Source organism: Lissotriton helveticus, chromosome 4_1 (assembly GCF_964261635.1).
Source record: "Lissotriton helveticus chromosome 4_1, aLisHel1.1, whole genome shotgun sequence".
In the NCBI taxonomy this organism is placed as follows: Eukaryota; Metazoa; Chordata; class Amphibia; order Caudata; family Salamandridae; genus Lissotriton; species Lissotriton helveticus.
The window spans coordinates 509,219,804-509,244,662 of NC_136063.1; the positions used below are offsets into that span (position 1 = coordinate 509,219,804).

Consider the following 24,859-nt stretch of genomic DNA (forward strand, 5'->3'; position numbering starts at 1 on the left):
ACCTGCCAGATCCACGCTGAGCCCAAAAGGAGGACCGGCGAAACCCAGAAGGCAGGCGGAAAGTCCAGGCACCAGAGAAGGAGGAACCCCCTCTGGGCGGAAGAACACGAAAGGACAAAGAATGCTTGAGCACCTCGAAGACCCTGAGTAGCTACACCTCCAGAGAGACACCAAACAGACAGGCATCAGCGGAAGGCGGCCCCAAAGCCATGGAACGCCGGGCCGCGTCCGACATCCAAACCAGCAGAAACAGGATACGGTGGGTAGCAACAGAGGAACTACAGGACACAGCAGAAGCCCCCACAGAAGCAAAGGCGTCGACCGAGAGATGTGAACCTCCAGGCGGGCCACAGACGCCAGTCCAGAAACGCCCGAACGAACAGCCAGATGAGAAGCAGCAGAAGACATCTTCAGGGCAGAATATGCCCACTCGCCCACACCGTCCATCAGAACGTGACCAGCAGCTATGGAAGGACGACCCATAAGACAGGCCACCGCAGAGTCCACAGGAACGGAGAAAGGCAAAGAGTCAGCCACATCCCAAAAAGGAGAAAACAAGGACAAGAAGAACCGAAGAAAACAGAAATCCCAACAGCAAGCAACAGGAGTCCAGAAGAAGGCGCCCAAACCGGCCATCAGCACACCTCCAGGCATCCCAGGAGAGGGGAGGAGGCCCCACCGGAAAAGAAACACCACCCCACACGACGGAGGCAGCAAACGACCAACGCTCCAAGCCGAGCTCCAGGCATCCGTGCAACTACCCCAGTAGAACAGGAGAGGGTAGGAGAGGGAACGCAGTGCAGTGTAACAGACTCCTCCAACGGAAAGCGATGAAAGAACAACACTGCCGAGCACTTACCGTCAGCAGACCCCCACCAGACGCCAAGCCAGGACGCCAAGATGCAGAAGACCAGCGTCCAGGCCACAGCGCACGTGAACACCGGGCAACGTAGAAGTCAAATGTAGAGGAAGCGCAGCAAAGACCACTGCAATGGGGAACGAAACAAACAGCTGCTCCATAAACAGTAGAGGCTAGTGGAGGGGATGTAGCTCAGTGGTAGAGCGCATGCTCCGCATGTATGAGGCCCCGGGTTCAATCCCCGGCATCCCCAGGAGTCTCTGGTCTGTAGCTTGGCGTTGTCCAGAAGGCCAGCCTGCCACCTTAGCACAAAACACAAAAACACGGCACGGCACAGTGCAAGTACAGCGAACAAGGCCATCCCAGAAGAGACGGCATACCGGACCAGCACGTTCTCCCCACAGATCACATGTAGCTCCAAGAACGTCCCAGGGTGATTAGAGCATAGAACCAGGCAGCAACAAAAACCCCATGGACATCGGGCAAAACTTTTTCAGCCAGAAAGATCCCCGTAGCAGCCGCTACATGGGGAGGCAAAGAAAACCTGTCCCACCGAACAGGCGAAGCAGCCAGTATCCACCGGCACGGATAGAGGTCAGAGTCCCGTCCGGACTCGGGGCTACCGGGAGCCCGCAGCGGCAGCCAGCGGGGCAAACAACCCTGGAAACACTGCACCGCCGAACAGGAAATGGAGATTCCAGCACCAATAGGCACAAATCAGGACGGGCATCCCAGCCGGAAACTCTCCGATGAGGCAAGGAAGTCAGACGCGGAACCAGAACAGCGTCCCGACCTCCCGCAGCTATCAATCCGAGTGCTCCTCCCAGAAGGCCCACTGGGCACAGAACGCGCAACCGTGTACAAACACGGATCAGGCACGACTCCGCTCCAAGCACCGGAGCGCCCGGAGCCCACCCGGGCGTCCGCCCACACCAGCACCCGGCACCGAACACGGCCGATGGGTGTAACAGGGGGCAATGCGCATGCGCGCAAAATCCAGGAAGACGCCGCCGAGACAGCCGGCAGTCCCAGAGCAGTCGGGAGAACGCGACCCAGAGGCACACGCAGGAGCCGTCACCAGGGCCCCCACAAGGCAAGGAGGCAATGGCGACATCGGGGAATCCAAAGGGGAGGAGCGCGCCCCAAAACAGCCCAGCGCTCACAGCCCCAAACCCCTACCTGGTCCATGGTCGAAGATCCAGCAGGAAAGCAGTAAGCAGCAGGAGGAAGATCCACAGCACAACCATCAGCGTGACTGGGGCAGGAAAAACGAAACAGGAAGACCCACAAAGCCCAGCAGTACGGGTCACCTGAGTCCAGGAGGAGAAAGGGAAGCCCAGCAGCCCCACTCCAAGAAATCCCACGACGGTCCATGGGAGCCCCCCAGAGCCCAGCAGAGGAGGATCCACAGGACAAACGAAGCAGGTAAGCGCCCGGCACTCACCCCAGCGTCTCCCATCAAGCAAACCACCGACAGGAAACAAAACAGGATATGCTTCTGGTGGTGAGGTGTGTTATAGCACCTGACAGGAGGGTGGGTGGAGTCTAAAAGCGTTTCCTGTTTTGTTTCCTGTCGTGTGGAATACCTCATGAGTAATGACTGGGTCGAGGACGAGGGACGTAGAGGTAATGTACCCATGAAATAGAGCACACGTTTTGCCTATCCATAAATATATGTTTTTGGCTTTATGTTTCTAGTCTGAATTACATGTATACTGCTATAATGGTCTATTAGCTGATTGTTCTGAGCTGCCCAACATTAGAAAAGAGGCTGATATAGTAGTTGATGTAAAAGAGGGCAGTGAGGAAGTCTTGGAATTAAATGGGCTGCAAGATAGTAAACAGTCTGTAATGGAAGTAAAAAATGACGTTGTACGAGTCGTTTTAGATATAATTTTCTAATTAGTGTGAGCATGCTTTTTATTTGCAAACTATGGTGTTAGATGCTATTACTCTAACTGTATTGTCTAGTCCAATCATAGATTCAACTTACTCTCTTATAGTTCCTGTTTTTCTGCATTATGTTGCAGGATTATACCTGGACTTTGGCATAAGACATTGGGATCGAATATGGGTATCTGAGCCCACTCTTTAAAAACTTCTGCTATATATATTTGATATACATAGGATTGGTAAGCCTATTGGACTATAATGTCTGTTCTGGTATGCGCACAGGTCTTTTTGTGTTACTCATCTATTAATATGGAATACTCCTCGAGATTCTTTGATCATCTTTTTTTCTTTTGAATATATAGCACATTATGGTGTTTTTCTTTCTTGGGTTTGTACGTGTGTGGACAACTCTCACATTTTGGATTCATGACTTTCAATACTTCGTTCTCCCACAAAACGGCTTTACAACACCTGGTGGTTTTGTGCACCACCTTTTTTTTGCTATTTGCACTCTCTATTACTATACTATATATATAGATATTTGCTTTTGCAACCTTGGGGGTTATAATATGGACTTTCATGTTTAATTTCTAGCCCTGAAGAAGTCTGTTCCACTCGTTTTTTTGTGCCCTTCTGCCCTCTGTGCCACTTATTTTTCCCTTGTTTTCTGTGCCTTTCTGCCCTCTGTTCCACTTGTTTTTCCCTCTTCTTTTGTGCCCTTCTGCCCTCTGTGCCACTCGTTTTTCCCTCGTTTTTTTGTGCCTTTCTGCCCTCTGTTCCACTCGTTTCTCTCTCGTTTTTTGTTCCCTTCTGCCCTCTTTTCCACTTGTTTTTTTGTGCCATTCTGCCCTCTGTTCCACTCATTTCTCCCTCATTTTTTGTGCCTTTTTGCCCTATGTTCCACTCGTTTTTTGGTGCCCTTCTGCCCACTGTGCCACTTGTTTTTTCCTCGTTTTTTGTGTCCTTCTGCCCTCTGTTCCACTCATTTTTCCCTAGTTTTTGTGCCTTTCTGCCCTTTGCTCCACTTGTTTATCCCGGTTTTTTTGTGCCTTTCTGCCCTCTGTTCCACTCGTTTTCCCCTCATTTTTTGTGCCTTTCTGCCCTCTGTTTCACTCGTTTTTCCCTCGTTTTTTGTGCCCTTCTGCCCTCTGTTCCACTCGTTTTTTGTGCCCTTCTGCCCTCTGTGCCACTCGTTTTACCCTCGTTTTTTGTGCCTTTTCGCCCTCTGTTCCACTCGTTTTTTGTGCCCTTCTGCCCTCTGTGCCACTCGTTTTCCCCTCGTTTTTTGTGCACTTCTGCCCCCTGTTCCACTCATTTTTCCCTCATTTTTTGTGCCTTTCTGCCCTCTGTTCCACTAGTTTTCCCTCACTTTTTGTGCCTTTCTGCCCTCTGTTCCACTTGGTATCCCTCGTTTTTTGTGCCCTTCTGCCCTCTGTCCCACTTGTTTTTTGTGCCCTTCTGCCCTCTGTGCCACTTGTTGTTCCCTCTTTTTTTGTGCTTTTCTGCCCTCTGTTCCACGCGTTTTTCCCTATTTTTTTGTGCCCTTCTGCCCTCTGTTCCACTCGTTTTTGTGTGCCCTTCTGCCCTCTGTGCCACTCGTTTTTTCATCCTTTTTTGTGCCTTTCTGCCCTCTGTTCCACTCATTTTTTGTGCCCTTCTGCCCTCAGTGCCGCTCATTTTTCCCTTGTTTTTGTGTGCCTTTCTGCCCTCTTTTCCACTTGTTTTTCCCTCGTTTTTGTGCCCTTCTGCCCTCTGTTCCACTTGTTTTTTTGTGCCCTTCTGCCCTCTGTGCCACTCGTTGTTCCCTCGTATTTTTGTGCCTTTCTGCCCTCTGTTCCACTCATTTTTCCCTAGTTTTTTGTGCCCTTCTGCCCTCTGTTCCACTCGTTTTTCCCTATTTTTTGTGCCCTTTTGCCCTCTGTTCCACTCGTTTTTTGTACCCTTCTGCCCTTTGTGCCACTCATTTTTTCCTCGTTTTTTGTGCCTTTCTGCCCTCTGTTCCACAAATTTTTTTGTGTTTGTGCCCTTTTGCCCTCTGTGCCACTCGTTTTCCCCTAGTTTTTTGTGCCTTTCTGCCCTCTGTTCCACTAGTTTTTGTGCCCTTCTGCCATCTGTGCCACTCCTTTTTCCCTCGTTTTTTGTGCCTTTTTGCCTCTGTTCCACTCGTTTTTCCCTCGTTTTTAATGCCCTTCTGTCCTCTGTTCCACTCATTTTTTTTGCCCTTCTGCCCTCTGTGCCACTCGTTTTTTCCTCGTTTTTTGTGCCTTTCTGCCCTCTGTTCCACTTGTGTTTCCCTTGTTTTTTGTGCCTTTCTGCCCTCTGTTCCACTCATTTTCCCTCGGTTTTTTGTGCCCTTCTGCCCTCTGTTCCACTCGTTTTTTTGTGCCCTTCTGCATTCTGTGCCACTTGTTTTTCCTTGTTTCTGTGCTCCTTTTGCCTTTTGTTCCACTCGTCCCCCCCACTGTGCCCCCTGCAGCCCTGCCCCCCTGACTGCCCACTGCCCATTCGCTGCCCCCGCCTCCCGCCTCCCAGCTGCTCTTCCCTCCACCTCCCCATATAGGCCGGCCCCTGCATGGTGAGGAGAGCGACCCTTGACCCCACCAGATAGGTCACTCCCCCTCCGCACAGCAACGCCTGTGCCTCCCTGCCCCAGCTGCCGCTGCTGAGGAAGTTTGTGGCCCTCCACCAGCTGCAGGCTACCACCTGTGCCTCATCGCTGGTGGCCAGTGGTAGGCCGTAGGTAGGTTTGTCCATCCTCCGCTTTATTTCTTTTATTGTATTACCTGTATTTTCATTGTTGTGTCTGTGACTGCTGTTGTCTGTCTTCCCCCGCTGCCTGTACGTGGTCCGTGCCCCTTTTTCTTCCCTCTGTTCCCGTGCTCTCTGCCCGATCTTTCCTTCTGTGTCCCTGGCTGCCCCCGTGTCTCTGCCCGGTTTTCCCTTCTGTTCTCCTCGCTGCCCCTGTGCCTCTCTGCCCGTTCTGCCTTCTGTTCTTAGCTGCCCCTGTATTTCTTTATTCTGTATTTTGCCTCTTGCCACTCGTTTTTCCGTTATTTCTGGTCTCTTTTTGCCTTCTGTGCCACTCGTTTTCCCCTCGTTTTTGTGCCCTTTTTGCCTTCTGTTCCACTAGTTTTTTGTGCCCATCAACGGCGTAGCTAGAGATTATGGCGCCCGGGGCTATCCCTCAGGTTGCCGCCCCCCTGTGCTGGGGAAAATGGACGGCGAGCACTTGAAAGAGGTCCGAGAGACACGTAGTATCGCCGCTAATAGTTACCACGATCAATCATGCAAGTTGCATGCACATACATGACACGGTCCAAGGCAACACAGTTGAATACACTGGTGACCGGCAGTACAAAGGAGAACACACAGACTGCATGATCTATCTGGGGACTCAAAAAAACTGCATGTGACATCCATCAGAGAGCTGCGTGAACGATTACCTGGTAATCCCCTCAGCACAATGCAAACATGCATATACATGACACTGTTCAGGGATCCATCATCTACAGCTGACATTAGATGACTAAACATCATGGGGACGTGCACAAACGTGATGTGCTCTGACTTGAGGTACAATAATGCAATGGCAAACTCAGAAAAGCATGAACTACTGAGGGGAGGAGTGGGTGGGGTGGTACACATATAGCCTGGCCTTAGAACAGAGTCACACCAGTCTCAACAGTCAGACCCACACCATTGCATCCAGAGAGTTTCTGCCAAACTCCTAGTGCCTACTGCTTGGTGCCGCTCTAAGTTCGAGTGTGTGCAACAGCTTAGTTCAATTCAAGTCAAGGGAGATTTCTAAGATCTGTCTATCTTGTCACCAACCTAGCACCAGCCTGCATTAGGGGAGTCTGACTGGTGGCCCACCACAGCAGCAAGCCACTATAGCAACAACAAAGTACAACCCTGCAGGGTTACAGCATCACCATCCACCAAATCATCCAGGCCTATCAACAGTGCCAGCCTCTTAACTGATGTGTTCTCATTCCTTGAGAATCCCAAGCCCACCAACTTGCCTTACCAGCACCGCACATTGCTACAGGACCTCAGCAGTATGGCCGTACCACAGAAGGGCCTTATCATTGTTGAGGTACGCATGATCTTCCTCCACTAATGCCTTATCAGTGCTTTTGGATTACAGGTAGTATTAGCTTTCCCCAACAATGCATTATCAATGCCACAGTAAACGCTTTGCTACTAAAATCTCCACACTGTTGCTTCCCCCAAAATGTTCAGATTTTACACTCATGACAGTGGCATGTCTTATAAAAGGATGTTTGTGGGATTACCGATCCATATCATGGTAAATCTTGAAAATGCCTTAATGGTAAAGAAAACTAGAAAATAACATACTGGGACCCATGTTCATGGATGCTTGTATCCTTTCAGACGCCAACCATCATGTGTGGTATTAGGGGGCAAAACAGCTATTTGCATAATTTTCAACACGCTTGCCGGGTGGACTTACCTGTGTGCTCCTCTCCTTTCGTTCCTGTCTTCAGACGTTTCAAACAAACTGCTGCGGAGATACCTGTGATGCACTGTAGAAGTTCCTCTTGGGCTGGCAGTGGTCCTCCACTAGACCCTGGGACGGACCCACCTCTTCAAAAAGGTTTTGAAGTGGGGACATCAGGCTCTGTGTAGTCCCATCCTCGGCGCTGCACCTGTACAAAGTGTGGAGGCCAGCTAGTGGTCATATGTGTAATAATGGCATATGGCTCTCATTGTCGCTGTGCCAAGGATGCTGCCCAGAGTGCCTCAGGAGGAGGTGGGAGTGGGGAGTGCAGGATTTCCCTTGAGAAAGAAAGGGCTGATTCAGCCTAGTAGTCAGTGTGTCATGGGGCAAGAAATGGAATGACCCCCCCTTCCCAAGCTGTTTGAATTAAAAAATACAGGAATAACCATGATGCAGAGGGCTCCTCGGGTCTCTGGGCCCCAGTCACTACCGGAAGCTATGCCCCTCAGCTCAATGAGCACGAAAAGGGCATTTTCGGAGACAGCACTCTGGCGCGATGGATTTAGAGGTGTCCAAAATGTGTCCAGGACGGTTGGATCCTTGCCCGTTTTTCTTGAAGTTCCCATAAGACAAGTTTAGCCACAAGTAATCTAAAATAAAATATTTGCATAGCCAGTGGTCATCTGACATGCATCCTCCTCTCCTGGGTCTATGGTGGACACCCAGATAGAGTAAGAAGGGACAAAACGTGGGAGGACCTGCAACATGATGTGTACTGGGCGCCCAAATGAGGCCCACTTCAAACACGGACCACCGCAGGCGCTATCGGCCAGCATTGTGTGCATGTGGTGCGGTGCCCTAACCCACCTCACCCATCAGGATGCAGAGCTGCAGCGGAAAGGCACCTGAAATCAAACACAGAAATGGAAAATAAAGCGGTGTATGCCAAATAGGAACACGCCCCCATGTTTCCATGACATGATGCGAGCAGAGCACATCTCCCTTAACACCCATGACACCAATCCATGCAGTGTCAGCACGAGAGCACATCTCCCTGCCCTTTACTTTGTAGGGTGTCAGAACACATCCATCTTGCTCTCCCTACACCCAGGGCAATGCAGCAGTACGGAACACATCCACCTTGTCCCCCCTAAGCCGCATTGCCTGGCGTGTCCACCTCACCCTACTGTACGGCAGTGCCACAACACCCCCCCTACATTTCCCATAGTGCCTGAAGTTCCAATCCACACATCCTTCCTTGCTCCCCCTTGACGCTAAATCATGCATGCCAAATATATCCGATCCCCTCTATGACAGCGTGTGCAGTGCCAGGACAGGCCGCTGCCTTTGTGCCTTCGCTCTCAAGACACAGCGATACAGAGAAGACACAGCGATACAGAGAAAACACAGTTCCTTTGCCTCCATCCCCCGGCACCTGCATTGCAGAACAGCTCTTGTTCTCACTTCAAACAGTGCAGACAGAGTAACATCTCACCTTTTATTTTCCCTCTACTGCCATAGTTGCCAATGTTTCAGATTGCCATATGTGACATTTTCATAACTTCAGTGAAATTATGAGTGACATTTCAACGAATATGAGTGACACTGACTTTCTCGCAAGCGAAAAGCATGCAATGAAGAGGAGGGAAACTACTAAATATCAGAAATTACAGTCATTTATTTGGGCAACATAAATCTCTAATTAATTCTTGAAAGTGTGCAGAGCATCAGAAATCGAAAGGCACTAACCCTAGTTATGAGGGGCCTCTGGAGGGTGGAGGGTGACGTGAGTCGTGACGACCCCCCACTCGATGAGAGAGAGTTGGGAGCCCTGGCAAAACACCGCAGTAAGTCATTGTGAGAAGTTGGCCTGATGTGCAGTGCTCACTATTCTAGTGATCACTATATATCAGTCCAAACAACCCTTATTGATGATTGGTTGTAAGTCAACCTTATAGACCAGCTATCCTAGTAGCATGGATACGAGCAGTCTAAGGCTAAGACTCTAGAGGGCGTGTTAAGCCAGCTGTTTTACCATCACATTACCCCTTGAACACCCAGTGAAAGGACACCACACAAGTTGTTATGAAAATAAACAGTGTATTTATTTATAACAAGACTACCCTGGCTCTTTATGAGACAGGGAGCTAAGCACACAACAAAACTCTTACGAAAATACTTTTAAGTTAGCACGTTACACAAATGCCCGAGGGGCACGAAAAACCATATACGCTAAAAGTGGAATGCGAATTACTAGCAGGTAAGTAACAGTTCTAATAGGCTTTGGAATCGCTAGGACTGGACTAGGGAATCGTTAGATTACTACTAGGAGGCCCAGGGGACTCGGGTGCAGAGGGTGCACTCTCACGCGGGATGCGGGACAAAGTCTATGGAAGCTAGTATTCACAAAGTTAGTGTTCACGGGCGAACCCGACCTGGTAGGGAGAAAACGACAGTGGATCCTGACCCTTGGATAGTGAGGCTATGCTGGGACACCGGAGTGCCGAAGTTACCTAGCCCAGGGGCTGCAGCTGCATAGGTCTGAAAAGCCGTCGGGGATCTCGTTGCCGGACCAGGAGCCTGGAAGGAAGAAGTTGCTGGCAGGCGACCAGTGAAGGAAAGTTCGATGGATCCAAGCCTGGATCAAGGAAGAAGAAAACCTGAAAGCAGAGGGGACCAAGTTCTTGAATCACTAGCCAGTGATTAAGTGGGCACCAGGATGGCACCGGGCGAAGTCACCGCAGTCAGGTGAGTGGGCGCTGCTGGGCTCTGCAGTCTCTCGGACCAGGAGGCGTTGTCGGCGACCAGGATGGAGGTGCGAGCTGTCCCACGAAGGTTCTTGCTGTCGACGTCGCTGGACCCAGGATTGGGCAACAAGTCTTGGCAAATGCAAGGCCCACGCGGTGGACCTAAAATGGCGTCTTGAGTGGACCAGGAGGGTCCAGGGTACTTCTCCGATGGAGGGAAGCAAGGGCCAGTCTGGAGCAACCAGACCAGCAGCAGAAATGTCGTCGGGCGTCGTCAGGAAGGCCACCAGCCAGCGGGCTAGTAGCCAAACAACGCGGTGAGCAGTAAAAAGCAGAAGGGCCCCACGCAGATCGTGGAGATGCTGGGGGGCTGCTCTTCGGTGCTGGAGCTGCTCAGGGTGGGGGCTTCTCGGACCCCAAAGCACTCACCAGGAATTCACTCGGCGGGCTTGCTGGAAAGAAGTCGTGCAGTCTTGAAGATGGCCGGTCCCTCGAGGTCTCGTCACACCCACGAATCTCAGCGTGACTGATGATGCAGGTAGAGGTCAGAGGTGCCAGGGAAGCCGGTTCTCGTCGAGCTGGGCAGTCGGATTCCGGAGGAAGGACTTGCAGCAGACCGCAGTGTTCTTAGATGGTGCCTGCGGGTGCAGGGTGACTACTCCTTAGTCACAAGGGAGAAATCTTAGGAAGAAGTCTTGAGTTCCTTTCGTGGAAAGTAGTTTCAGGATTCAAAGATGATCTGATTTGGAAGGGGGCCAGTCTCTACCTTTATCCTGTAAAAGGGGGCTGGCACGCGACTAAGTCCTGCCCTATGGGTGGGACTAGGAGGGGGGTGGTTACACCCACTTCCTTGGCGGGCTTTTCCCCAGCACAGGGTCTGGAGTGACCCTGGAACTGGTTCCAGCCAGCCTATGCACAGTGAGCACCGGGGTGCCACGTGCAGTCACCTTCCTCTAAAGCCCTGCCTACCTACAATACACAAAACCCTGTCTGGGACGGTGCTGGCACCGCCCCTGGCAGGAAACCCTTTGTCCTTATCTCCTGCTCTGGGAGGACTCCCAGCAGCAGGAGGGCAGACTTGTGTCTCGGTGGCAGCATCCATTTTGTGGATGCTAAGGCTCTGTCTGACTTTTAACCGGGTTATAGGTTACAGGCATGTTGTGTCCCTCTAGAAGGGTGGAATGCTAACCCCGTCGCCAGAATTGGCGAGGGGTTAGTATTCCAATTCGTATGACACCTTACTCGACATGTTTTGATAAAGCGATACCAGAGTTGGCACATAACCGCGAGGATTATAATGCACTTAAGAGTATATGGTATGCGATATCATGGAAACGGCTAAGGGATGGATCCCGAAAGCCGCAGACAGGCTCAGCTCATGCTAGAGCACCATCTCACACGATTCCAAGCACTCTGCCTTCAGGATTGTTAAGGCCTGCTATAGGAGTGACTGATAGGAGATCTGTGTGTCCATTTTTAGGGTTAGATATAGGTATACTATATCTAAAGCAAAGGGTGAGTACACCACCTTGCCCCAGCTGTCGTGCAGCCAGTTGTGTCAGTTTTAGTTAGTCAATCCAGGGGTGGCACAATACATGCTTCAGCCCCTGGGAGACTTCTGGGTGCACCTCAGCCCTGGGTACAGGGACTTGGAGAGGGCCCAGGGCCAATTCAGTACCTGAGTACAATTTGGATAGAGAGAACAGCTAGGCTGTGGGTCTGATTAGCAGGCCCACAGCCAGGGAAAGTCGTAAACCAGTGCAGCAAAAAGCAAAAATCTGGGTGATCATAGGATTGCAGACCCTACTCTCCTACATGACCCCCCCCCAAACTTTGGGACAATAAACTAACCTTGACCAGGTGAGTCTTCTTGCTCTAAGTGGAAATACCTGGAGAGCCCATCAGCATTGCTGTGATCAGTCCCAGGTCTATGCTCCACTGTAAAATCCATCCCCTGTAGGGAAATGGACCACCTAAGCAGTTTGGGGTTTTCACCCTTCATCTGATTTAGCCACAAGAGGGGCTTATGGTCTGTCTGAATGGTGAAGTGAGTGCCAAACAAGTAGGCCCTCAGCTTCTTCAGGGCCCAGACCACAGCAAAGGCCTCCCTCTCAATAGCTGACCAATTTTTCTCTCTGGGTGTCAACCTTCTACTAATGAAAGCAATAGGCTGATCATTACCATCAAAATTCAGTTGAGACAGAACAGCTCCCACACCCAACTCAGAAGCATCTGTTTGGACAATGAATGGCTTGGAGTAATCTGGACTCTTGAGGATAGGTGCTGTGCACATGGCCTGCTTTAGGTCATTGAATGCTTTCTGACAGCTTGCTGTCCACTGAACTTTCTTTGGCATCTTTTTGCTTGTCAGGTCATTAAGGGGGGTCACTATGGACCCATAATTTCTGACAAACTTCCTATAGTACCCAGTCAGGCCCAAGAAAGCTCGAACCTGAGTCTGGGTGATTGGAGGAGTCCAGTCCTTGATGGCCTGTATCTTACTCTCCAGTGGCTGAACCTGGCCTCCACCTACAAGGTGGCCCAGGTATACAACCTGTGACTGCCCTATCTGGCACTTAGTGGCCTTGATAGTGAGGCCTGCCTTTTGCAGGGCCTCTAACACTTTCCTCAGGTGGACCAGGTGATCCTCCCAGGTGGAGCTAAAGACAGCAATATCGTCAAGATAAGCTGCACAGAAGTCATCCAGCCCAGTGAGGACTTGATTCACCAACCTTTGGAAGGTGGCAGGTGCATTTTTCAGTCCAAAGGGCATTACCACAAATTGATAATGCCCTCCAGGGGTAGAAAATGCTGTCTTAGGTTTGGCTTCCTCAGCTAACCTGATTTGCCAATACCCAGCTGTCAAATCAAATGTGCTTAAGAAGTTGGCAGAAGCCAATCTATCTATAAGCTCATCTGCTCTTGGTATTGGGTGGGCATCAGTCTTAGTGACTGCATTGAGGCCTCTGTAGTCTACGCAAAACCTCATCTCTCTCTTACCACCCTGGGTGTGAGGCTTTGGCACTAGAACTACTGGGCTAGCCCAAGGGCTATCTGAGGGCTCAATGACTCCCAGTTCCAACATTTTCTGCACTTCAGTTTTGATGCAGTCTCTAACATGATCAGGCTGTCTGTAGATTTTACTCTTTACAGGCAGGCTGTCTCCAGTGTCAACATCATGGGTACACCAATCAGTTTGGCTGGGTGTCAGAGAGAACATATGTCGAAAGGATTGCAGAACTTGCCTGCAATCCTGTTGCTGATGTTCAGTGAGGCTGCCACAAAAGACAACACCATCAACTGATCCATCATCAGGATTCTGAGTGAGCAGGTCTGGGAGAGGGTCACTCTCTTCCTCCTGTCCCTCATCTGTGGCCATGAGCAAGCTCATGTCCTTCCTGTCAACATATGCCTTGAGCCTGTTAACATGGAGCACTCTGAGAGGGCTCCTGGGAGTTCCAAGGTCCACCAAGTAGGTAACCTCTCCCTTTTGCTCAATGATGGTGTGGGGCCCAGACCATTTGTCTTTCAGAGCTGCTGGGGCCACTGGCTCCAGCACCCACACCTTCTGTCCTGGCTGGTACACAGTCAGTACAGCCTTTTGGTCATGCCAAGCTTTTTGAAGTTCCTGGCTGGCCTCAAGGTTTTTAGATGCCTTCTCCATATACTCAGCCATCCTGGAGCGGAGACCAAGTACATAGTCCACTATGTTGGTTGCAGGCTTTTTGAGAGGTCTCTCCCATCCTTCCTTCACCAAACACAGGGGTCCTCTTACAGGATGCCCATACAGAAGCTCAAAAGGGCTGTAGCCAACCCCCTTCTGTGGGACCTCTCTGTAAGCAAACAAGAGGCAGGGGATCAGGACATCCCATCTTCTCCTAAGAGTTTCAGGTAGTCCATGGATCATCCCTTTCAGGGTCCTGTTGAATCTCTCAACAAGCCCATTGCATTGTGGATGATAGGGTGTGGTGAACTTGTAGTTCACACCACACTCTTTCCACATGGCAGTCAGATATCCTGACATGAAGTTTGTACCTCTGTCAGAAACGACCTCCTTAGGGAAACCCACTCTGGAGAACACTCCAACTAGGGCTCTTGCCACTACAGGGGCTGTAGTGGTCCTAAGGGGAATAGCCTCAGGATACCTGGTGGCATGGTCCACCACCACCAGTATAAACTTGTGTCCTGATGCTGTCTGGGGTTCCATTGGACCAACAATGTCAATCCCCACTCTCTCAAAGGGAACCCCCACCACAGGTAGTGGTATGAGGGGGGCCTTGGTTGTGCCACCTGACTTACCACGGCTTGGCAAGTGACACATGAGCGACAAAACTCCTTGGTATTCTCATTCATATGGGGCCAGTGAAAGTGCGAGACAAGCCTGTCCCAAGTCTTTGTCTGACCTAAATGACCTGCAAGGGGAATCTCATGGGCCAAGGTGAGAAGGAAACCTCTCAGAGACAAGGGGATGACCAGCCTCCTGGTTGCACCAGGCTTGGGGTCTCTTGACTCAGAGTACAGGAGTCCATCTTCCCAGTATACCCTGTGGGCACCTGTGGCATTCCCTGCAGCCTCAGCAGCAGCCTGCTGTCTGAGGGGTTCAAGGGAAGGGCAGCTCAACTGTTCCTTCCCCAGGTCTGCTCTGGAGGGTCCCCCTGAGCCCAGAAACTCAACTTGATCAAGTTCAAGCTCTTTAGGCTCAGTTTCCCTCAGCTCTTCTAGATCAGCCTCCTCAGAGACTTGATCCTCAACCTGGGGCAAGGGGGAAGGCAAAGCCTTACCCTTACTGCTCTTCTTCTTGGGAGGTGTCTGGTCCATAGTTTCAGGATCCAGCACCTGTTCAGTGGGGCATCTTCTGGCCTGTGACCTAGTCACAGCAAGCACATGTGCTGGCAAGCCTAACATCTCCATGTGAGTCCTCTGCTCCACTTCTGACCATTGTGATGACTCCAAATCATTGCCCAACAAACAATCAACTGGGAGGTCTGAACTGACTACAACTTTCTTTTGTCCCTTCACTCCACCCCAGGAGAAAGCTACAATTGCCACACTATGACTAGTAGTGACATTGCTGGCATTGGTCACCAGGAAATCAGTACCTGGCATGATCTGTCCAGGGTCCACAAAGTTAGGTGTCACCATGGTGACACTGGCACAAGTGTCCCTATAGGCCTGAGCCATTTTGCCATTAATCAAAGGTGTCTGCCTGTATTTGCCCAAGGTATTGGGACTTATTTCAGGGGACATATCCATATCCCCTGTACAGACAAGGACAGCCTGAGTGAGTGTGCCAACTAAGTTGTCAGACCCCTCAGTACCCAAGGTTAACCCAACTAATGCCTTGGGAGTGACACTACCACTACTGACTGTACTAGGGGGTGCAGTTGCTTTAGGAGCTGTAGTGGCAGGAGTTTGTCCTCCTCTATTGGTGCACTCACTAAACCAGTGAGATTTACTTTTGCAGTACTGGCACCACCTTTTCGACTGGCCTTCTTGAGTCTTCTTCTTCTGGGAAGCCTGACCCCCACCCTCTTTGGTTTGTTGGGGACCTGGTGAAGACTTCTGGTCATTTTGCTCATTCTTAACATTACCCTTCTGGTCTGCTTTCTTCTGACCACCCTGGTTCTGGTTCTGGTTCTGCTTGATCCTTGTCCTGACCCATTTGTCTGCCTTCTTTCCCAATTCTTGGGGAGAGGTCAGATCTGAATCAACAAGGTGCTGGTGCAGCAACTGGTTCTGACAATTGTTCAAAATTTGTTCTCTCATCATTAGATTATACAATCCTGTGTAATCTGTAACCTTGCTACCCAGCAACCAGCCCTCCAAAGCCTTAGTGGCACAATCCACAAAATCAGACCAGTCCTGAGACTGAGTTTTCTGGGTGTCTCTGAACAGCAACCTGTACTGCTCAGTGGTTAAACCAAACCCATCAACCAGTGTATTCTTCAGGACCTGGTAATTGTTAGCATCCTCCACTCTTGTAGTGAGGAGCTTATCTCTACCTTTACCATCAAAGGAGAGCCACAGTATAGCTGCCCACTGACTCTGGGGAATGCCCTGCACAGTGCAGGCCCTCTCCAGAGCAGCCATCCATTTCTGGATATCATCCCCTTGCTTAAAGGGGGGCACTATTTTAGTCAGGTGTTTAGTATCTAAACCCTTCTCTCTATCTCTTGGGAGATTGCTGCCACCAGTGGGAGCTAGCCCACTCATCTGCTGCTCTCTTGCCAGGGCAAGCTTCTCTTTGGCCAGGGCAATTTCTTCCCTTTCAATCCTCAGTTCAGCTTGTCTCATCCTAGCTTCATGCTCCTTTCTCTGAGGGGAAGTAAATCTCCTCTGTGGAGGATTCCTTCTCCCCTGAGAAGAGGCATTAGAGTGCAGAGATCTATTGGAGTCCCTAGAAAGAGATCTATCTCTCCTAACTCCAAGGTTAGGCCCACTTCGGGTCAGTACTGGGGGGCCCCCAGATCCTAGCCCAAGTAAGTCTAAGTTGGTCCTAGTTAGCCTTCTGACTACCTCAAGACCCTTGTCTACCTCATCCCCAGAGAGTACCTCCTGATCCTCCTCCTCAACTGCTGAATCAGTGTTGTGGAGATCTGGATCCCCAGAGGTTCCCTCTAAGGCTGGCATGTTCTCATGTAACTGAGAAAGCTTTCTGGCATCATATGTCTCTAAGAGACCTATCAGAAAGGAAGTGGTGGGGTTAGACCCCTGCTTCAGTTTTCTGGAGACACAGATCTGTCTCATCTCATGGAAACTGAGAGCTGCATATCTTGAAGTGACCTGTGGAGGGTCAACACTGACCAGGGGAGTCTCAGTAGAGTCCCCCTGAGTCGACATGCTTTTCTAGTGAGGTGTAAGTGGTGCACTTACCTACACTATATGTTTGCCTACTGATCCCTTGCTAGAGTTGTAGTTTAGGGTGTGCTAGGCCCTAGGAGCTACAACAGCTGGTTCAGTAGAACTCAGAGTATTCTAAGCTAAGTTATATGTACCTTTAGTACTTATGCGATCTTTCACAAGATATTCTTAGGATATGTGTGGTAAAACAACAGCAAGCTCAAATCCCAACCGCTGCTCACCAATGTGAGAAGTTGGCCTGATGTGCAGTGCTCACTATTCTAGTGATCACTATATATCAGTCCAAACAACCCTTATTGATGATTGGTTGTAAGTCAACCTTATAGACCAGCTATCCTAGTAGCATGGATACGAGCAGTCTAAGGCTAAGACTCTAGAGGGCGTGTTAAGCCAGCTGTTTTACCATCACATTACCCCTTGAACACCCAGTGAAAGGACACCACACAAGTTGTTATGAAAATAAACAGTGTATTTATTTATAACAAGACTACCCTGGCTCTTTATGAGACAGGGAGCTAAGCACACAACAAAACTCTTACGAAAATACTTTTAAGTTAGCACGTTACACAAATGCCCGAGGGGCACGAAAAACCATATACGCTAAAAGTGGAATGCGAATTACTAGCAGGTAAGTAACAGTTCTAATAGGCTTTGGAATCGCTAGGACTGGACTAGGGAATCGTTAGATTACTACTAGGAGGCCCAGGGGACTCGGGTGCAGAGGGTGCACTCTCACGCGGGATGCGGGACAAAGTCTATGGAAGCTAGTATTCACAAAGTTAGTGTTCACGGGCGAACCCGACCTGGTAGGGAGAAAACGACAGTGGATCCTGACCCTTGGATAGTGAGGCTATGCTGGGACACCGGAGTGCCGAAGTTACCTAGCCCAGGGGCTGCAGCTGCATAGGTCTGAAAAGCCGTCGGGGATCTCGTTGCCGGACCAGGAGCCTGGAAGGAAGAAGTTGCTGGCAGGCGACCAGTGAAGGAAAGTTCGATGGATCCAAGCCTGGATCAAGGAAGAAGAAAACCTGAAAGCAGAGGGGACCAAGTTCTTGAATCACTAGCCAGTGATTAAGTGGGCACCAGGATGGCACCGGGCGAAGTCACCGCAGTCAGGTGAGTGGGCGCTGCTGGGCTCTGCAGTCTCTCGGACCAGGAGGCGTTGTCGGCGACCAGGATGGAGGTGCGAGCTGTCCCACGAAGGTTCTTGCTGTCGACGTCGCTGGACCCAGGATTGGGCAACAAGTCTTGGCAAATGCAAGGCCCACGCGGTGGACCTAAAATGGCGTCTTGAGTGGACCAGGAGGGTCCAGGGTACTTCTCCGATGGAGGGAAGCAAGGGCCAGTCTGGAGCAACCAGACCAGCAGCAGAAATGTCGTCGGGCGTCGTCAGGAAGGCCACCAGCCAGCGGGCTAGTAGCCAAACAACGCGGTGAGCAGTAAAAAGCAGAAGGGCCCCACGCAGATCGTGGAGATGCTGGGGGGCTGCTCTTCGGTGCTGGAGCTGCTCAGGGTGGGGGCTTCTCGGACCCCAAAGCACTCACCAGGAATTCACTCGGCGGGCTTGCTGGAAAGAAGTCGTGCAGTCTTGAAGATGGCCGGTCCCTCGAGGTCTCGTCACACCCACGAATCTCAGCGTGACTGATGATGCAGGTAGAGGTCAGAGGTGCCAGGGAAGCCGGTTCTCGTCGAGCTGGGCAGTCGGATTCCGGAGGAAGGACTTGCAGCAGACCGCAGTGTTCTTAGATGGTGCCTGCGGGTGCAGGGTGACTACTCCTTAGTCACAAGGGAGAAATCTTAGGAAGAAGTCTTGAGTTCCTTTCGTGGAAAGTAGTTTCAGGATTCAAAGATGATCTGATTTGGAAGGGGGCCAGTCTCTACCTTTATCCTGTAAAAGGGGGCTGGCACGCGACTAAGTCCTGCCCTATGGGTGGGACTAGGAGGGGGGTGGTTACACCCACTTCCTTGGCGGGCTTTTCCCCAGCACAGGGTCTGGAGTGACCCTGGAACTGGTTCCAGCCAGCCTATGCACAGTGAGCACCGGGGTGCCACGTGCAGTCACCTTCCTCTAAAGCCCTGCCTACCTACAATACACAAAACCCTGTCTGGGACGGTGCTGGCACCGCCCCTGGCAGGAAACCCTTTGTCCTTATCTCCTGCTCTGGGAGGACTCCCAGCAGCAGGAGGGCAGACTTGTGTCTCGGTGGCAGCATCCATTTTGTGGATGCTAAGGCTCTGTCTGACTTTTAACCGGGTTATAGGTTACAGGCATGTCGTGTCCCTCTAGAAGGGTGGAATGCTAACCCCGTCGCCAGAATTGGCGAGGGGTTAGTATTCCAATTCGTATGACACCTTACTCGACATGTTTTGATAAAGCGATACCAGAGTTGGCACATAACCGCGAGGATTATAATGCACTTAAGAGTATATGGTATGCGATATCATGGAAACGGCTAAGGGATGGATCCCGAAAGCCGCAGACAGGCTCAGCTCATGCTAGAGCACCATCTCACACGATTCCAAGCACTCTGCCTTCAGGATTGTTAAGGCCTGCTATAGGAGTGACTGATAGGAGATCTGTGTGTCCATTTTTAGGGTTAGATATAGGTATACTATATCTAAAGCAAAGGGTGAGTACACCACCTTGCCCCAGCTGTCGTGCAGCCAGTTGTGTCAGTTTTAGTTAGTCAATCCAGGGGTGGCACAATACATGCTTCAGCCCCTGGGAGACTTCTGGGTGCACCTCAGCCCTGGGTACAGGGACTTGGAGAGGGCCCAGGGCCAATTCAGTACCTGAGTACAATTTGGATAGAGAGAACAGCTAGGCTGTGGGTCTGATTAGCAGGCCCACAGCCAGGGAAAGTCGTAAACCAGTGCAGCAAAAAGCAAAAATCTGGGTGATCATAGGATTGCAGAGCCTACTCTCCTACAGTCATTGAAAAAAAAAACGTCTCAGGCATATTATGTACAAATACTTGCACCATTTTTAAAGTAAGCACAAATACTCGCACCATTTATATATTAAGCACTGTGTACATTATGTGTATAATGTGACCACGTAACAAACTCTCAACTGAAGTACACAATTATTTAGTTAGATTATCTGACTGATCTAGCTGCAGACTCTATCGCTGACACTGACTCATTTAATTATAATTGAATAATAAGTTAATTACTTACAGACCGAGTGGGTCACGCCCAGCTACTAGTGCTTTCAATGACTGACGGTGCCCACCATTATCAATCTAAGAACGATGATGAGACAGAGCAGGGGCGGAACGGTGCCCCGCTACCAGGGCTAAAATTCACTAACTGCAGTGCACCGTGTGTGAGACTCTCTGTCTGACACGAACACCATCACCACTAAAGTCAGTGGCAGCATGCAGGCTGCCTGACCATGCAATGAACTTGCTTGTCTGTAGTGGTCTCACAATCTGGCAGCTGGCACTAGTGTCTCACGCTCTGAGTGAGCGCGAGTTGAACGGCCGCCGAGGTGAACACCGGACTTGTCAGGGCCGCACATCACTGCAGGCAGCTCTCTCCCAGGCCTCTCTCATGCGCGGCCATGATTATTAATACGGAAAGCTGGCGACTGGCGTCCGATATCCAACGCTGCCGACAGTGAAAGCGGTGCGAGATCACAGGCAGGCCCTGCTTTCCCTCCGGCTGATGTATCCGGTTCTCTGCCTCCTCTCTTGCCGTCCTACACTCTGGTGCAGCGTGAGGCCTATCACAGTTTTTCACAGTTCTCGCGCGCGCAACGCCAGGCGCCAAGACCGAACGCACTTCTTTTTGCTCCCCAGGCCGCCATCCAATAGGCCAATACTACTACAGTAGGGCCACCAGTGCTGCGCGGTCGCGGCCGCCCCCAAACTAGTGCCGCCTGGGGCGGACCGCCCCCCTCGCCCCCCCCCTAGCTACGCCGGTGGTGCCCATCGGCCTTCTGTGCCACTCGCTTTTCCGTCGTTTTTGTGCCCCTTTTGCCTTCTGTTCCACTCGATTTTTGTGCCCTTCTGCCCTCTATTCTACTAATTTTTTGTGCCCTCCTGCCTTCTGTGCCACTCGTTTTTCCCTTGTTTTTGTGCCCCTTTTGCCTTCGGTTCCACTCGTTTTTTGTGCCCTCTGTCCTCCGTTCCACTTGTTTTTTGTGCCCTTCTTCCCTCTGTGCCACTCATTTGTCCCTCGTTTCTGTGCCCCTCTTGCATTCTGTTCCACTAATTTTTTTGGGCCTTTTCCTTCTGTGCCACTCGTTTTACCCTCGATTTTGTGACCGTTTTCCTTCTGTTACCTTCGTTGTCCCTCACCGGCCTCGCCGTTGCGTCCCCCTGTGGCCCCGCCCCCCCTGACTACCCACTGCCCATTTGCTGCCCCTGCCTCCCGCCTCCCAGCCGCTCTTCCCTCCCACCTTCCCATATATCCCAGACGGTGCGCGGACACGCCGCTGAGGCGCCGAGTGCACGCCTAAGGTGAGCCCGGCTGTGCCTGTCCACGCCTGGACCCCGCCCAGCGCCAGAACCCCTGGCCCCCGCACCCGCCACAAAGACCGCTGCCACTACGACACCAGCACTCTGTACGCTCTCAACTCCGGACGGAGCCACACCTGCGGGAACTGCAGCGACACCAGCCTCAGAGCCGAAGAACCACCTGCCAAGAAAGACCCCAACCAGCTCCAATGCATACTACTGAACACCCGCTCCACACGCAAGCATGCCATAGAGCTCTGGGACCTGCTCGACACAACATCCCGGGACGTCACCTTCCTAACAGAGATCTTGTTTAATGACTCCTCCGCACCCGACATCGCCATAGCCATCCCAGATGGCTAAAAGATCACCGCAGAGACCGCACCAACGGAGTTGGAGGAAGAATCGCCATCGTCCACAAGAACAGCATCAGGGTCTCCACTAGCCCCGAGGGCGCGCTCAGCACCACCGAACACATGCATTTCCAGATCCACACAGACCCTAATTCCACCCTCAGAGGCACCCTCATCTACCGACCCCTCGGACCCCACCCCCAGTTCAGCAACTCCATCGCCAACTTGATCAGCACTCACGCTGTGACCTCCACCGACTACATCCTCCTCGGAGACCTGAACTTTCACCTTTCACAACAACAACAACTCCACAACCCTGATCTATAACCCTTGCCAACCTCGGACTGAAGCAACTCATCACAACGCCCACCCACTCTGCCGGCCACACGCTCGACCCAACCTTCTCCTCAAGCCCGTATGTCTCCATCAGCCACACCACCAAACTCCTCTGGACCGACCACCGCTGCATCCACTTCGCCTTCCAGAAACCCACCACACACCACCGCACCCAACAGATCCCCCGCCGCTGCTGGAGCATAATCACTCAAGATCAACTATACTCAAACCTCGCTCTCAGCCCACCCACCCAACCTTCAACACCGACGACGCTACCAACAGCCTCAGATGCTGGATTAAGGACTGCACCAACACCCTCGCCCCACTGAAGAAACCCCCCCACTCAGATACCAGCAAGAGGGCCAGCTGGTTCACCCCAGAACTCCTAGCCTCCAGTCAACCGTGCCGGAAACTAGAGCAGAAATGGCACAGTGAACAAACTCCGGACAGCCACGCAGCACACAAGGACGCCATCCACAACCACCACCACCTCATCAGGGGGGCCAAGAGGACCTCCTTCAAAGACCGCCTGGACAACAACGCACACAATAGCAAGGAGCTCTTCAACATCGTGAAGGAACGCTCCAACCCCAGCTCCAACACCAACGACATCCTGCAGTAGCAAGCCCTGTGCGACTCCCTCGCCACCTTCTCCCACCGCAAGATAGCAGACATCTACAACAGCTTCAATGCCCAGACAGCCCCAACAGATAGCAACACAACAGACCCTCCATACACCATCGACCACGACCCCCCTGGGCCAGCATGAGCATCGATGATACCATCAAGACCATGCGCTCAATCCACTCCGGCTCTCCGTCAGACCCATTCCCGCACCACATCTTCAACAGAGCAAGCAGCTCCATCTCACCCCACCTGCGCAACGTCATCAATCTCTCCCTCAAGAGCGCGACCTTCCCAGAGATCTGGAAACACGCCGAGATCAATGCCCTACTCAAAAAACCTAAGGCAGACCCAAGAGACCTCAAGATCTTCCTGCCATCTCTCTGCTCCCCTTCCCGGCCAAGGTTATCGAGAAAACCGTCAACAGACAGGTAACCCGATACCTCGAAGAAAACAGAATCCTGGACCCTTCCCAGTCAGGGTTCCACAGCAACCAAAGCACCGAGACTGCCCTCATCGCCGCCACTAATGACATCAGGACCCTGCTGGACAACGGCGAGACCGCAGTACTCATCCTCCTAGACCTCTCTGCGGCCTTCTACACCGTCTGCCACCGCACACTACGCGCATGCCTCCACGTCGCAGGGATCCGAGACAAGGCTCTGGATTGGACCACCTCCTTCCTCTCTGGCAGAACCCAGAGCGTCCGCCTCCCCCCATTCCGTTCCAAAGCCTCCGAGATCATCTGTGGCGTACCCCAGGGATCCTCCCTCAGCCCGACGCTGTTCAACATTTACATGGCCCCGCTCGCACACGTAGCCTGACAGCACGACCTCAACATAATCTCCTATGCCGACAACACTCAGCTGATCCTCTCCCTCACCAAGGACCCCATCACTGCCAAAGCCAACCTTCACGAAGGAATGAAGGCCGTCGCCGACTGCATAAAGACCAGTCGTCTGAAGCTGAACTCAGACAAGACGGAGGTCCTCCTCCTCGGCTCCAACCCTTCAGCCTGGGACGACTTCTGTTGGCCGAAGGCACTGGGGGCAGCCCCGACACCCACCGAACACGCACGCATCCTGGGACTTATCCTCAACTCAACGCTCTCAATGACCAAGCAAGTCAACGCCGTCTCCTCCTCCTGCTTCAACACCCTCCTCATGCTCCGCAAGATCTACAGATGGATCCCGATAGATACAAGAAAGACAGTTTCCAAGGCCTTCGTCAGCAGCAGACTCGACTACGGAAACGCCCTCTACACGGGAGCCCCGACCAAGCTCATCAAACGACTACACCACATCCAAAACGCCTCGGCAAGACTGATCCGCGACTTACCACGCCACGACCACATCACCCCCACCTGAGAAACCTGCACAGGCTCACCGTCAAAAAGAGGATATCCTTTAAGCTCCTCGCCCATGCACACAAGGCACTCCACAAGACTGGCCCAGCCTACCTCAACAGACGGCTCTCCTTCTACATCCCCAACCACCAGCTACGCTCCGCCGACCTCTCACTCGCCACCGTCCCGCGCATCCAAAGAACCACCAGTAGGAGACCCTTCCCCACCTCGCCGCCAAGACATGGAACACCCTCCCACTGAGCCTACGGCAGACCCAAGACCTGCTGACCTTCAGGAGAATACTCAAGACCTGGCTGTTCGATCAGTAGCGCCCCCCCCCCCCCCCCCTCAGTGCTTTTAGACCCTTGCGGTTATGTACTGCGCTTTACAAATGATTGATTGATTGATTGACGGTGGATACTTCCACGTATACAAAACACATGTTGGCTAGGAGTCCCTTTGCTGTTGATTGGAGCCACCATTTATGTAGTGCTATGTTGGGGGCCAGAAGTGGCTGCTTGTGAACAAAGGTTGGAGTAAATAAAAAACAGAAGAAAGACTCTGTGAAGAAAACCATGTGGACTTTTCTGATTATTATGGAGTTTCTTTGCTCAGGATATTAACTCTTTGTTCTATTTGAAGACTTCTCACTGTTCTGGATAAATAGAATAATTCTAAGTCTGAACAGGAAGGAACAGGAAGGTGATGAACCAATGGCTAATTCAGCATAAGCACTTGTGCCCATACTCAAGTGCTACACAATTCCTATTAATCTAGCAGGACTGTGTATTTAGAACAACAAAACTTCATGATACAGACACTGAGTCTTCTTATATAATCGGTACATTTTTGGTCTGTTTGGCTAGCTCATAGTACCGCATCTAAAGTCCTAAACCTACAGAGTTATAGTTGTTGT

The 24,859-nt window shown here is 51.6% G+C and overlaps 1 non-coding gene across 1 annotated transcript; it reads left to right on the plus strand.

Annotated features, from left to right (window-relative positions):
• Window positions 1-1,040: 1,040 nt before the first annotated feature.
• Window positions 1,041-1,112, plus strand: TRNAA-CGC (transfer RNA alanine (anticodon CGC)). Its single transcript has one exon. It is a non-coding gene; the product is annotated as a tRNA-Ala (tRNA).
• The last annotated feature ends 23,747 nt before the right edge of the window (window positions 1,113-24,859 follow it).